This window comes from Phyllostomus hastatus, unplaced genomic scaffold (genome assembly GCF_019186645.2).
Source record: "Phyllostomus hastatus isolate PE091 unplaced genomic scaffold, TTU_PhHast_1.1 phas_scaffold_78, whole genome shotgun sequence".
Classification (NCBI taxonomy): Eukaryota; Metazoa; Chordata; class Mammalia; order Chiroptera; family Phyllostomidae; genus Phyllostomus; species Phyllostomus hastatus.
Genome location: NW_025334041.1, coordinates 39,386,198 through 39,399,666, shown reverse-complemented (window position 1 = coordinate 39,399,666; position 13,469 = coordinate 39,386,198). Strand labels below are relative to the sequence as shown.

The following is a 13,469-nucleotide window of genomic DNA, read 5'->3' as shown; positions in this document are numbered from 1 at the left end:
AAACTTCAATTTCATTTTTCCTTGATGAGTAATCATGTATATGGTGCTGTTTGTAGAGCCAGCTTGATTCTTAAGAATGATTGATTACTACCTCTAACCAATCTTGAGAATTTCATTTTAAATCAACTCCAATGAGTTGCTGATTTTACTCTAACTACCGAGCTCTAAAGATACCCTGTCTAATCAGCAACAGAAATATTATCTAGCAAGTTCTTGGTATTTGGCTGGTAAGTAGAAAGTTTATCCACTGCCAGCTAAACAGTGAGAACTATTTTTACTGACATCAGTCACTCTGTGTTTAAATAAGAAGCAACAGCATGAAGTCTGAGCACAGAAGTTAACAGCTGCTATGACAGGGACATTTATTTTTTTCTTTAAATTAGCATTAGCATTATATCCTATTGCTACTTAAGACCATTTGTCGTGTTTCCTAGGTTCACAGACTTTTAAATATATTCTAATTTGTATTGCTAAAATTTCATTGGTAAACAGAAAAATTTGCTTACCTAAAGTAAGATAACTTGAATTCATCCTTATTTGTATGAACAGCTGATCTTTCAAAAAATATGCAGAAAAAATTGTCATGTTGCATCTAACAGAGATTGAGTATATTAACACGCTTATTTCTAAATTTGCCAATAGATGCCACTTATCATTTAATAAGTGGGATTCAGTTTCACAGCACAGCTAAATTTAGATGCAGCTCAATTACTCATGAAGAGAAAAACAAACCAACATGAATTTCTCATGAAGCCAATTAAAGCGAGTCTCTGTAGGGTAGCCATATCATACATTTCTCTTATGTTTTTAAAGCTATGACAAAAAGTGGCATTCTATCTTGCCCTCCTTGTGTGTAATTCAAAACTTCTCATTCTGTTTTGTTGATCTTGTAATATCTCCTGCATTCATTCAGTCATTCATCCATGTATAATTGACTTAAAATATTATATTTGTTTCAGATATACAACATGGTGATTTGTTATTTCTATAAATTACAAAGCGATTACCGTTTACAGTCTAGTTACCTTCTATTATCATACCAAGTTAGCACAGTATTATCGGCTATTTTCTCCATGCTGTTTGTTACTTCCATGTGACTTATTTTATCATGGAAGTTTGCTCTGTTTAATTTCCCTTTGCTTATTTCACACGTGCCCCCAAACCCTACCACCAACCACAGTTTGTTCTCTGTGTCTGCAAGTCTATTCCTGTTTTGTTTGCTCATTTATGTTTGGATTCCAGGGATAGGTAAGTGACCCTGCTCTCCTGATTGCATTTTGGTTCCTCCCTCCAAGATAGTCTGCCAGCTTGTCATTTCTTCATTACCAAAAACAAGTAAAAACACCTTAATGTTGCTCATCTTGGGCTCTCTAGGGATATCTAAGCCCATTGCTTCCATATTTATGCCCTTACTCTCTTCTCAGCTGCTGTGATTCACTCATGTTTGTTTTTGTGCCATTATAGTCCCATCCTACAATTATAAACATAATTGTCCATCCACAGCATTCCCACTGAAAGGTTATTTATATATGTATATTTAAATTTATATGTTTATCTCTCTTGATATAATGGGCTATTCTTACACTGAAATTAATAAAGGTTAACTTATATTGTTAAATTATAGTAAATCAAATTTCTGCAATATCGATAAATGGATAAATATATATCCCTTATTATTCACTTATGAAAATTGATGTGATTTTTCAAACTTTTAAAAAATATTTTATTTATTTATTCTTAGAGAGAGGGGAAGGAAGGAAGAAATAAAGGGAGACCAGCACTTATGTATGATAGAAACATCTATCCATTGCCTCTCACACGTGCCCCAACCGGAGACTAGGCATGCAATCCAGGCAAGTGCCCTGACCGGGAATCAAACCAGTGACCTTTTGCTTTGCAGGATGATGCCCAACTGAGCCACCCTGGTCAGGGCTCAAACTTAAACTATCAAAGGAATTCACTAAAATGGGAGGTAGAAAGTTATATTAGCAAATCTGTTTACAACTTAGTAAGATCTTTCAATAGATTGTTTAACTTCTCTAAACAACCTGCTTTTAAACTTGGCTTAAGTTATTTGCAATAGACTAGAATATAGGCAATATTTAAATTTATCTGCTTTATTTAATTTACCTACCATTATTAAGACTTTCTGATTTTGAAGCAAATTATTAAAGTTATTATCCGTACTTTGCACATACATACAGACATTCTATATCTGTTTCCTACTATATTATAATTAGCATTCTTTTCAATTCTTACCTACCTAGTCTGCCCTAAACACTGCTATAAAATTAACTTTCTTAAATTACAATTCTTGTATCATTATTGTGTTGGAAAACATTCAGTGAGCTAGTTTCCTCTTAAACCAAAGACAAATGTCTCAGACATTCAAAACCCCCCATAATCTGAATCTAACCACCTTTTCAGACCTTACCCCTTTTACTTTCTTTCATGGACTATAATAGCTCATAGAACTAAACTATAAGCTATTTCGTTTTTAGCAAAAATACACTCAAGCATTTAATGAAAACTTACCTTCTTTAATAGTAACCTTTGAATTACTTGATTATTCTATGCACTTATTATAAGCTGCCATGTGCTCTGCTTCATCTCCTGATCTGTGTTTGTTGGTCTTGGATATTGAAGTAACACTAACCATAGCACTGATAAAAAACACACTGCTGCATGCTTTTTAATTCATTAAATGTTGACTAATATATTATGTTTTTTATTTTTAGGAAAGTTTGTGATGGTCTACCGCATTTGGAATCATCTTCAGTTTTCAAGTAAAAAGAAGCAACAACCCTGAAGTTAAGAAAACTGTCACGTATTTGATATCACTTGAGTGAATCCCTATTCACTTAAACAGAATCCACATCTTTGACACTAAATCCATTAGGTTTTTTTTTTACACTAGTAAACAGCCTCAGTATCATGTTATCGCATGAATACTTTCACCATGATCAACATTACTATTATTACATAAAAGGAAAAAGACAGGCAAAGAATCTATAGTAATGTTTATTAAATATTAAATATTAAATCAATATTGATAATAATTAATAATTTAAACATATACTAATATACTAATATTTACTTTTCTACTTTGTAGAAAAGTAAAAACAAATGTGAAAACTAAAAAAACATATTAGTTCTTTTGAGACCTAGAACAATAGTTTATGCACCATTTAGACATGACATGAAATTGAAAATATGTCTTGCTAATTTAGGAAACATGGTTTTTAGATATATCATTGAGAACTTTTGAAATCATATGAATTTAAGATACAGAAATGAATAACAACCCCCAAAAGATGTAAACTTCACAATTGCATAGCAATGGATGAGAACTTGATGACTTTTTTTTTTTCAGTTGTCAATGACTTTCAATTGAAATATTTTCTTTTGTAGTTCTTAGCTAGCAGGGCATTGCACTGCACTACCCCTGGTGTCCCCTATGATGGCATGAGGGTGGTGACCATCAGCAATGCAGCCTGGGATGTCTTTGATGGTTCCAGAGAGTTCTCTAGCTAAGGATTGGTACAGTATCTATAGGTCATTGTTGACAAGCTCATCGAAAGTAATATTTCCACCCTGGCTGGTGTAGTTCAGTCGGTTGGAGTGTCATCCCATAAACCGAAGGGTCATGGGTTCAATTCCCAGTCAGGGCACACACTCAGGTTGTGGGTTGGATCCCAGCCAGGGCACCTATGAGAAGGCAACCAATTGATATTTCTCTCTCACATCAATGTTTTCCTTTCTCATTCTCCCACTTCCTCTCTCACTAAAAACAATGAAGAAAAAATGTCCTTGGGTGAGAATTTTTTTTAAAAGATAATATTTCCTTCCTTCCAATGTGCTTGATGGTTTTTTTGTAATTCTTTCTGTCCCTTGGTGGTTTTCTGAGGGCTTTGATGATCAGGGCAGAGGCAGAAGTTACTACCTCAATCTGAGCCTGTCTGTTTTGAATGGTCAGTTTCACTATAACCCTCAGACCCTTTCAATCACCCATTGCTTTGGCAATGTCATCACTAACCCTTTTAGGAGACAGACCCCAAGAGCAGATCTTGAGGGCCAGGGCAGACATGGCACCAACTTCCCCAATGGTACATCTCAGGTATATGACTTTGACCTCTTAGGGGTTCAGCTTGGGTGAGGGCATGGTGGAGCCAAATGGTGTTGGATGAACCTAGATTCTGAACTAACAAAGAAAGTTGCACCTAGGCCACCTCCTAGCCAAAAGCTAAAAGCCTTGATGACTTTTAACAATCTGTTTCTTTCGGGTAGCAGAAATCAAATTACTATGGAACTTTGGACAGCACAAGTTAGAACTGCTGAAGTCCACTTATACACAAAATTTAAAAAATAAATATCTGTACTGTTTTCAATCCAGATGGGAGATGGCAGATGCAAGGGCTAACTGTATGCATTAATCTACACCAATATATATAGAGGACTTTAGTATGTGTGGATTTTGGTTTCTGTAGATGGAAGGGGGTCCTGGAAGAAATCCCCCACAGATACCAAGGAACAGCAAAGTTTGGGGAGAATAAAAAGTTACATGTGGATTTTTTATTGTGCTGTGGGTTGGTTCCCCGACTCCTGCATTGTTTAAGGGTCAAATGTAAAAATTTTAAATGTATATAATTTAAACTAAAAAGTTGTCAATGTGTAAGCTGTTCAACTGCCTGAGTTAAAATCCTGGCGCTTGTACTTACAGGCATGAGTTTTTGAGCAAGTTACTAAAACTCTCTGTTTCTTCGTTTCTTTGCCTATAGACTTGAAATAATAATTTTACCCACGTCATAGGTTTGTTCTGAGCACTGGTTTTGTTCCTTCATATTACACAGTCAATGGTTTGGGGCACATTTAATGAGGCTGTTATGGATTCTGAAGAGTGCCTGGTTCCGTAATGTTAGCCATTATCACCATCATGTTCATCATTGGGCACAATAACAAGGAGTGTAGGAAATTAGTACTTGTAAAATTTGAAAAGCAACCATAGACTCAGAAGATTATTTATTTTCCAACAGCACTTTCAGGTTAAAATAAAAAAAAACTAAATGGTATCTAGCTGCAAATACTTACGTTGATTTAAATAAAACTAATTTTTGTCTAAAATGGAGATACTTGAAAGAAGATAGACTTTTTAATACATGAAAGGTGAATTTTGAGTTATCATAGATTCTAATCAACCTAAACATTTTTTGAGAGAGTATTGCCACATTTCTCTTTTATCTTGAGTGTGTGGTCATGCTTCAGTAATAAATTTGTACGTGTAAAGTAAGTATTGGTTTATTAGGTTGAATTAGATCTACTGAATTTATTTAAGTGATAAAAATTATAATAACTAAAACATAATGTAGTTTTAGCTTTTGGTTTGTTTTCAAATAAATCTCTCTAAAATAGGTAGCAAAATGTTTGTCACAGTAAAGACCTAGGGAAGCTTGTTTCTGGTTAGTTGGCTCAAATCTAATCATCAAATCATCTGTGTTTATAAATGACCACAAAGTATAAGTATGATTATTTTCTTATAATAAAATTATATGAATGTAAGTAGTATTTTTAATTATAATAAATTGTCATATATTAAGTAAATGAAGTATTGTTCTGAGAAACTATTTTCATATGAAATTGTGCGTGTGCTCTTCATTTCACCCTCTAGTGGCGTGATGCCAGTACTGCACTTTCCCATTTAGTTATTTCAAAGCAGCCTCTACTTTCTTTAACATTTTTTTTTTGTGGGATATGTGTTCTTTATTTATATATGCCAACAAATAAAAAACTAAAAATAGCTTTCCTTCCTGCTTGTCATTTTGTTTCATTTTGTATGTATGTCGCAGGTGTTTCCAAGAGTTACTGTCCAAACCCTGAGGTGAGTCTGAGCGGCAAGCAGGCCTGCTGTGGTGGCAGCTCACACCACCAGAGGCAGAGAGGGCCCCAGGGTCTGTGCCTCCACAGCGGGGCAGGTTGAGGTGACAACTGGAATACTGTCAGTGTTTCTCTGTGGAACATACAAGTGCAATTGTCTAAGTGAGTCTCAAAGGTAATGAACAGTTCAGGCAGGTTTAAAGGTATAAATCATATCAATATTGTCCAAAGCAAGTTTCTCCCTATAGGACTATTTGACCCAGAGGCAAAATCTTACTGGGATTTTTATTCTTAAAAGCGTTCCCTTTCCACTCTGACCTCATGTCATTAGGTGACAACTTTCTCCAAATACCTTAGAAAAATGTCATGACTGTCTGCAGATCTTTTTTTTTTTTTGGCTGTATTGTGTTGTGAATAGAACCATTTCTTTTATTATTGTTTTCAACTGCTACTTAACCTGATGATGTATACTTTTAAGTTCTCATCCACTTAAGAATTCTCATAACTAGACTGAGCTACTCAAGGGTCCTTAACTTCCCCTCTTCCTCCAGGAAACTTTCTCAAGTGTTTCAATTATCAGTAACTACTCCCTTTAGGTGCCTGCAATATATATTTGACAACTACTTTCATTGCCCTGCCTATGCAGCTAATTCTATTTTTATGCGTATAGGTGTTCTCCTCCCACCTGGAACCAAAAAGCCCTTTAGAATGGAAGCTATGTGTATTTACTTCTTTGTAGAAGTGTTTTAACAATGCTAATGTCCAATCAACATTTGTAAAACACTAGATCATCCATGCTAAAAATTAGACACAACCGATTGCCTAAGAGAAGGTCCTTGTACTCTTGTCAAGATTATAAGGCCTATAGTCTAGCCGACATATTTGGAAAATGGAAATTATTTTTTAAATTTATTTTTATTTTTATTTTTTTAAAATGTTATTCATTTATTTTTTTAGAGAGAGAAGGGAAGGAGAGAGAGAGACAGAGAAACATCAATGTGCGGTTGCTGGGGGTCATGGCCTGCAACCCAGGCATGTACCCTGACTGGGAATCGAATCTGTGACACTTTGGTTTGCAGCCTGCGCTCAATCCACTGAGCTATGCCAGCCAGGGCTTGGAAATGATTTTCTTAAAGTCAGGAAATTAGCCTTGGTTCATCTTTCTTTAGTGCTTTAAAACTAACCTTTAATACCCCCAAAACAGGACAGCTCCCACCTCATTATTAATCTTAGTATTTCCCAGCATCCATTCATCTGTATCCTTCTCTCAACGGTTCCCTATGAAACTTTCCTGCTCCCTAAACCCAACAGACCTCTTTTCTTCCCCTTCCCTGGAAAATAGTTCATTCATTAAAAGCCATAACTAGTGTTTGGAAACTTTTTCTAAAAAAACTAAATCCGAACTCTCTAAACCGGATCAGAAGCAAAGCTGATTTCATGCCCATCCTGCTTTCAGATTTTGTCTGCTACTAGGAACTGAAAGGCTGGTGATGGCCTGAGAGGGTTCAGGTCCCACCTTGGAGGCACTGTCTTTTCTCATTACAGAGCTTCTCCATGGGCTTGGTCTGGCCCCATCACTACAGCTCTGGCCACAATCACTCCAGCTGATCCTTGAATAGGACTGTGAGGTATCAAAAAAGTCACTGGGGTAGACCAGAGATTGGTTAAGATTTACCTTTAAATCTCAAAGTTTTTTGAACAGATTGATTTGCGCAAAGCTGGATTATGGCATTTTATCTCCATGTCACCTTAACTATTATGAGAGGAAGTGAGAACTCTAAGATTTTAAATTAGTTGTTTCAGTTTCTCTTTCTTTCTCTCTCTCTCTAATGATTCAGGTTTGGCATCCTGTACAGCTCACTCTCTCACTCCCTCAGTTAAGATCATCCTTTCATCAGAAACCTAGAAACCAGGAGAGTTGATTTCTGTCTCTTTAACTCTCCATAAGGCATCACTGTTATAGTATAATTTATGCATATGTGTATATGTGTGTTTATATATATTGTTTTTTAAGTAAAATGCTCTCCTCATTATATTTTGTTTGACATAGGCACTCAAGTATGTAGTTAGAAAGTAAATAAAGGCCACAGAAACTTCCCAAGAAAAATCATTAAAAAGAAAAAAAAATCCCCTCTATCTCTTCTATAATAGAGCTGGTCTTTGAGGCATGCCAGCTAAGACAATAGGTATCACCAGTGGTGATGGGAAGACTAGACCCTCCCCTCTTTGGGCTGTAGCTGAACTTCTATTGGTGGCCCTAGTAAAATATATAACTCTTCATTTGTTCTAAGCAAGTCTTTTCTTCAGCTTTCCTTCAAACAATACCTTTACTCTGCCATTAGAACACTGGGACTTGCAGATTTTGAACAGCAAGGTTCTGGTTGGGAAACAGTCTCTTTAAATCACCTGTGAGCTATGCAGGGAGAGGGAAAGATATGGGAGAACGGCAGGGAAGGAGGATGAGAAGGAAGACATCTTTTCTTCATTGGGAACACTGGAAGAAAGCAAGGTTTTCAAAGTTGTTGCCGGTATCTCATGAAGGCCCAGGCTGCTACCATGCTGAGGGCAAAGAGTGGCACCAGCACCATAGCCACGGGAATGCCACTCAGATCCCCTTCATCTCCCTGTCCTATTGTCCCATTTTGCACCTGTAACCTGTGCTGCACCCTCAGGGACATGGCGTAGCCTGTGTTCCAGAAGAGATCTACAGCATCCTGGGGCAGCAGGTTCTTTAGGTCTTGACCATTTACCTGAGGGTCCTCTGGTAAGATTGATCTCTTCCTCAGTGACCAAATAATCCACTCTTCTGTTCATGTTTTACTGCCTGTTTGGTTTCCCACCTGGTCAACTAGCACTAGCATAGGTGAAGGTGAATCAATCTCAGTGGAGCACCCAAAACACAACACTCAGTTGCCCCAGTTCCTGGACTAGAAAAGGACTTTAACATTTGTTTTATAGAATGATGTTAAATATTCCTAAATTCATACATAGCAGTTTTTAGTTTATACTAAAATACAATGCTTACAGTCATAGAAATAAATTGATTTATTTTACTGTCTTTATGATATTAATAGATTTAATAGGTTAAGGACTCAAGCAATGAATTGTCCCATCTACTTCCTCTTTCTACTTAAATATTTTGTTAAGTGTTTTACAACTACAAAATATGCTCTAAAGTAGTGATTTACATTCTTCTGAATGTTCCTTATTTTTAAATCAATTTTAAAATCATGATAAAGTGGTAAAAGATTATAAACTTGTCAAAAGAAGGCTAGGTCATGCATTTTGCTAATCTTAACTGGAAATTTAAAATATATTTTAGTTTTCTACAAAATAGCTAAAGAATTAGAAACTTGCTTTTTGTTTTTTTGTTCTGAAGTTCAATCATTTATGTTAATATGATACTGGGTATTTTTTATTACATTTATTGGAGTGATGTTGGTCAATAGGGTTATATAGATGTCAAGTGTACATTTGTATGGTACATGATCTGTACATCACATCATGTGTCCCCCACCAAAGTCAAATTGTCTTCCATCCCCATGTATTTGGCCCCTTTTTCCCTTTACTACTGCCCCGCAGCCCCTTCCCTCTGGTAACCACCATACTGCTGTTTGTGTCTATGAGTTTTAACTTCTATTCCACATAAGAATTAAACCATATGGTTCTTAGCTTTTTCTGACTGACTTATTTCACTTAGCATAATATTCTCAAGGTCCAGCTATGTGTTGCAAATGGCAGTATTTCATATTTTCTATGGTTGAGTAGTATTTGATAGTATATATGTACCATATCTTCTTTGTTCAGTCCTCTATCGAAGAACACTTCGGTTGTATCCTTGTCCTGGCCACCATGAGTAATACTGCAGTGAACATGGTGCACATATCATTGCAAATAAGTGTTTTTGAGTCTTTCAAGTAGATAACCAGAAGACGGATTGCTGGGTCATTTAGGAACTCTATTCTTAATTTTGGAGGGAAGTGCCATACTGGTTTCTATAGTGGCTGTACCAGTTTACATTTTTACTATCAGTGAAGGAGGGTTCATTATTCTCCACAAACTTGCTTTTATTACCTGTCTTATGATAATAGCCATTCGAACAGGTGTGAGGTAGTATCTCATTGTGGTTTTCATTTGCATTTCCCTAATAGCTAGTCTAGTTAAGCTGAACATCATTTCATGTATGTGTTGACCATTTTGTATGCCTTCTTGGGAGAGGTGTCTGTTCATGTCCTCTGCTAATTTTTATTTTAAATATTTTTTATTCATTTATTTTTAGAGAGATGTGAAAGGACCTGGCCTACAATCTGGGCGTGTGCCCTGACTGGGAATCAAACTGGCAACCTTTTGGTTCATAGGCTGGTGCTCAATTGACTGAGCCACACCAGCCAGGGAGATCTCTGCCCAATTTTTAAATGGATTGTTTGTTTGTTTGTTTGTTTGTTTGGTGTTAAGTGCATGAGTTCTTTATATATTTTTAATATTGACCCTTGTTAGAACTGTTTTTTTGCAAATATCATCTCCCATTCATTTGGTTGCCTTTTGTTTTATTGTTAGTTTCTTTTGCTGTGCAGAAGCTTTTTATTGATATAGTCCAATTTGTTTATTTTTGTCTTTACTTCCCTTGCTTTTCAGGTGAAATTCATAAAATGTCCTCTAAAACCAAGGTCCATAAGTTTAGTACCTATGTTTTCTTCTATGTAATTTATTGTCTCAGATTCTAAATTTAGGTCTTTGATCTATTTTAAATTAATTTTGTAAACAGGGACAAACTGTAATCTAGTTTTATTCATTTGCCTGTGGCTTTCCAATTTTCCCAGGACTGTGTATGGAAGAGGCTTTCTTTTCTCCATTGTTTGCTTTCAGCTCCTTTGTTGAAAATTATCTGTTCATATACGTGTGGTTTTATTTCTGGGCTCACACTTCTGTTCCACTGGTCTGTGTGTTGGGTTTTCTGCAAATACTATGCTGTTTTGGTTACCATAGCTCTAGAGTATAATTTGAAGTCAGCTAGTGTGATATCTTTGGGTTCATTCTCTTTTTCTGAGGATTACCTTGGCTATTCATGGTCTTTTATGGCCCATAGAAATCTGATGATATTTTTGTTCTATTTCTTAAAAAAATGACATTGGGATTTTGATGGGGATTGCATTAAATCTGCATATTGCTTTGGGTAATATGGTCATTTTAACTATGTTGATTCTTGCAATCCATAAATATGGAGTATCTTTCCATTTCATTGTTTCTTTTTCAACCTCTTAATAATGCTTGTAGTTTTTAGTATATAGGTCCTTCACATCCTTGGTTAAGTTTATTCCTGTATATTTTATTATTTTGGTTGCAATTGCAAAGGGAATTGTTTTTTTTTATTTCTTTTTCTGAAGTTTCATTGTTAGTATTTAAGGAAGTGGTAGATTTTTGTAATTTTTTTACCATAATATGAAGTAAGCAAAGGTGTGATAGTCTCACTAGATTTACTTGGATCTCCCACAATGGCAGTGAATATTTGTAAAGGGTGACTGTTTGCAAATAACCACCCAAGTAACTTTTCATTAAGACTCATTAAAGAGAAAAATCTATCTGTGTAAAACTTTTATTTTGCAAATAACACACATTTTCCCCCAATAATTTTGTAGGAATTCAGAGTGCATACATTTTTTTGATAACATCATTGATAACATTTTCATGTTATATTACACATATTTTAATTGTCCCAATAACACTAAAGTTTGCCTTGCCTTGACTTATCAGATGATAAGGGATAGGTTTGAGTTCTTGTAATTTTCTCACATCATGTTTACTATTCTGATTGAATGGGAATTATATATTGCTTATATGAAGTATAGGTACCACACTGATGATAGTACTTAGGAACTATGTAAATTTCTTTCTGGAGAAAATTTAATCACATAGAAGACTGTATTACACCATCTTATTTATGTGCTCTTGGCACGCAATCAAGATATGACCAAGAAAATTAGGCAGTTTTGGAAATAAACTAGAGTTTCATTCATTTGAATGAACATCTTATCAGTCAAAACAGATAAGACCTTTGCCCTAAGAATCTTCTAGTCTTCTAAAAAGATCTAAAATAAATAATAATATACATAAATATGATTACAAATATCTGCAGTGAGGGAAATTGAAGGATATAATGAAGGTCAAGAGTATGTGATTTAGACTCGGGCAAGTAGCTAAGACTTTGCTGAGGAAATATATTTAAACTTAAACCTGAAAGATAATTAAGAGCCAGATAAAAATGGGGAACAAGCTGTCCAGGCAGCAGAACTGTCAGCTTAAAAGCTCTAGTGTGGAAAATAGCTAAAAAATGAATTCCTGAGTTACATTTACAATTTTTCCTTACACTAAAAAGCTGTACTTATGTTTCTTTTATTTTGTTTTGGGGTTTTGGGTGCATGTACACTCCTATACTATTGTATCAATTATATACAATATCTGAGTAAATTGGATACCTAGGTATATGAAAATTATGATCAGTATGTCCACACACAGACATAGATATATACTGATTATATATATATATAATATTCATATATATAATATATATATATTCACACACACATTAGGCATAGCTAACTTTACTGTTAAGAAGAGTTCATTAAATTTCTATTCCTTAAGAAAACAATGAGTCCTACTGACCTTTTGTCATGTATCATATTTAAAATGATCTCAGCAGTAAGACTATTCTTAGAGGTCTCTTGGAGAGCATTGCCCAGGACTTCTTGTTTTTGTTGGTGGTTTTTGTCTGTTATTTACTTTTATTTTTGACTTTATTCACTAGAGGAAACTAATCATTCAGTAGAATGTAAAGAAATGCCCAACCCTCTATTACCTCATTATAGTAATGGCCTCAGCAACATTTTTTTAGTTTACAAAACTTGAACTATATAAGGCTAGATACATTTCCAAGACAGCAAACCACCATCCCTGAATCTTAGGGGTGGCACACTCAACATTTCATAGAAAGAGATAATTGCTTAATGACCAGCCTTTCCTTTTCACCTCAAAAAAGGAAGAAAGAAGGAAAGAAAGAAAGAAAGAAAGAAAGAGAAGGAAAAGAAAAGAAAAGAAAAAAAGAAAAAGTCAAAATGCAAACCAGAGCTAGTTATCTGAAGTTTTTTACACATTAAGCAAAAGCACTCTAAGTAAGGGCAAGACCTATTTCCTAGTCTTATTTTCATCTGTTGTTACAGTGTAATTTTTAATGATGCCCACTTGACTTTCAAAAGTATCCCATTTTAAGGTAATGAATTAGATTGTTACTCTCCCTAAAACAGTAGTGAGTCAAAGGATAACCTGCCAACAACTGCAGGCTATACTAAAATCTCCAAACCATTATTTGAAGTTTCCTGGTACCAGTCAGTATCATTAGCTGCAAACCATGGAAACTCTCTGTAGAAAACTTGAGCAAAAAATGAATTTCTTGGAGATACATGAAGAGAAAATTGAAGAGGCAGAGTCCCAGAGCACAGAAAGTAGACCAGTTCCTGGAGGCTAGGTAACAGAAACTAATGAATAGTCTTGTTAGGATGCTAAAAATTGGGATATGTTGCCTCAGAGTTTTATTGTTTGCAGCA

At 35.2% G+C, this 13,469-nt stretch overlaps 1 pseudogene; it reads right to left on the bottom strand.

Annotated features, from left to right (window-relative positions):
- Positions 1–8,371: 8,371 nt before the first annotated feature.
- Positions 8,372–8,685, bottom strand: LOC123812096 (annotated as a pseudogene).
- Positions 8,686–13,469: the final 4,784 nt, after the last annotated feature.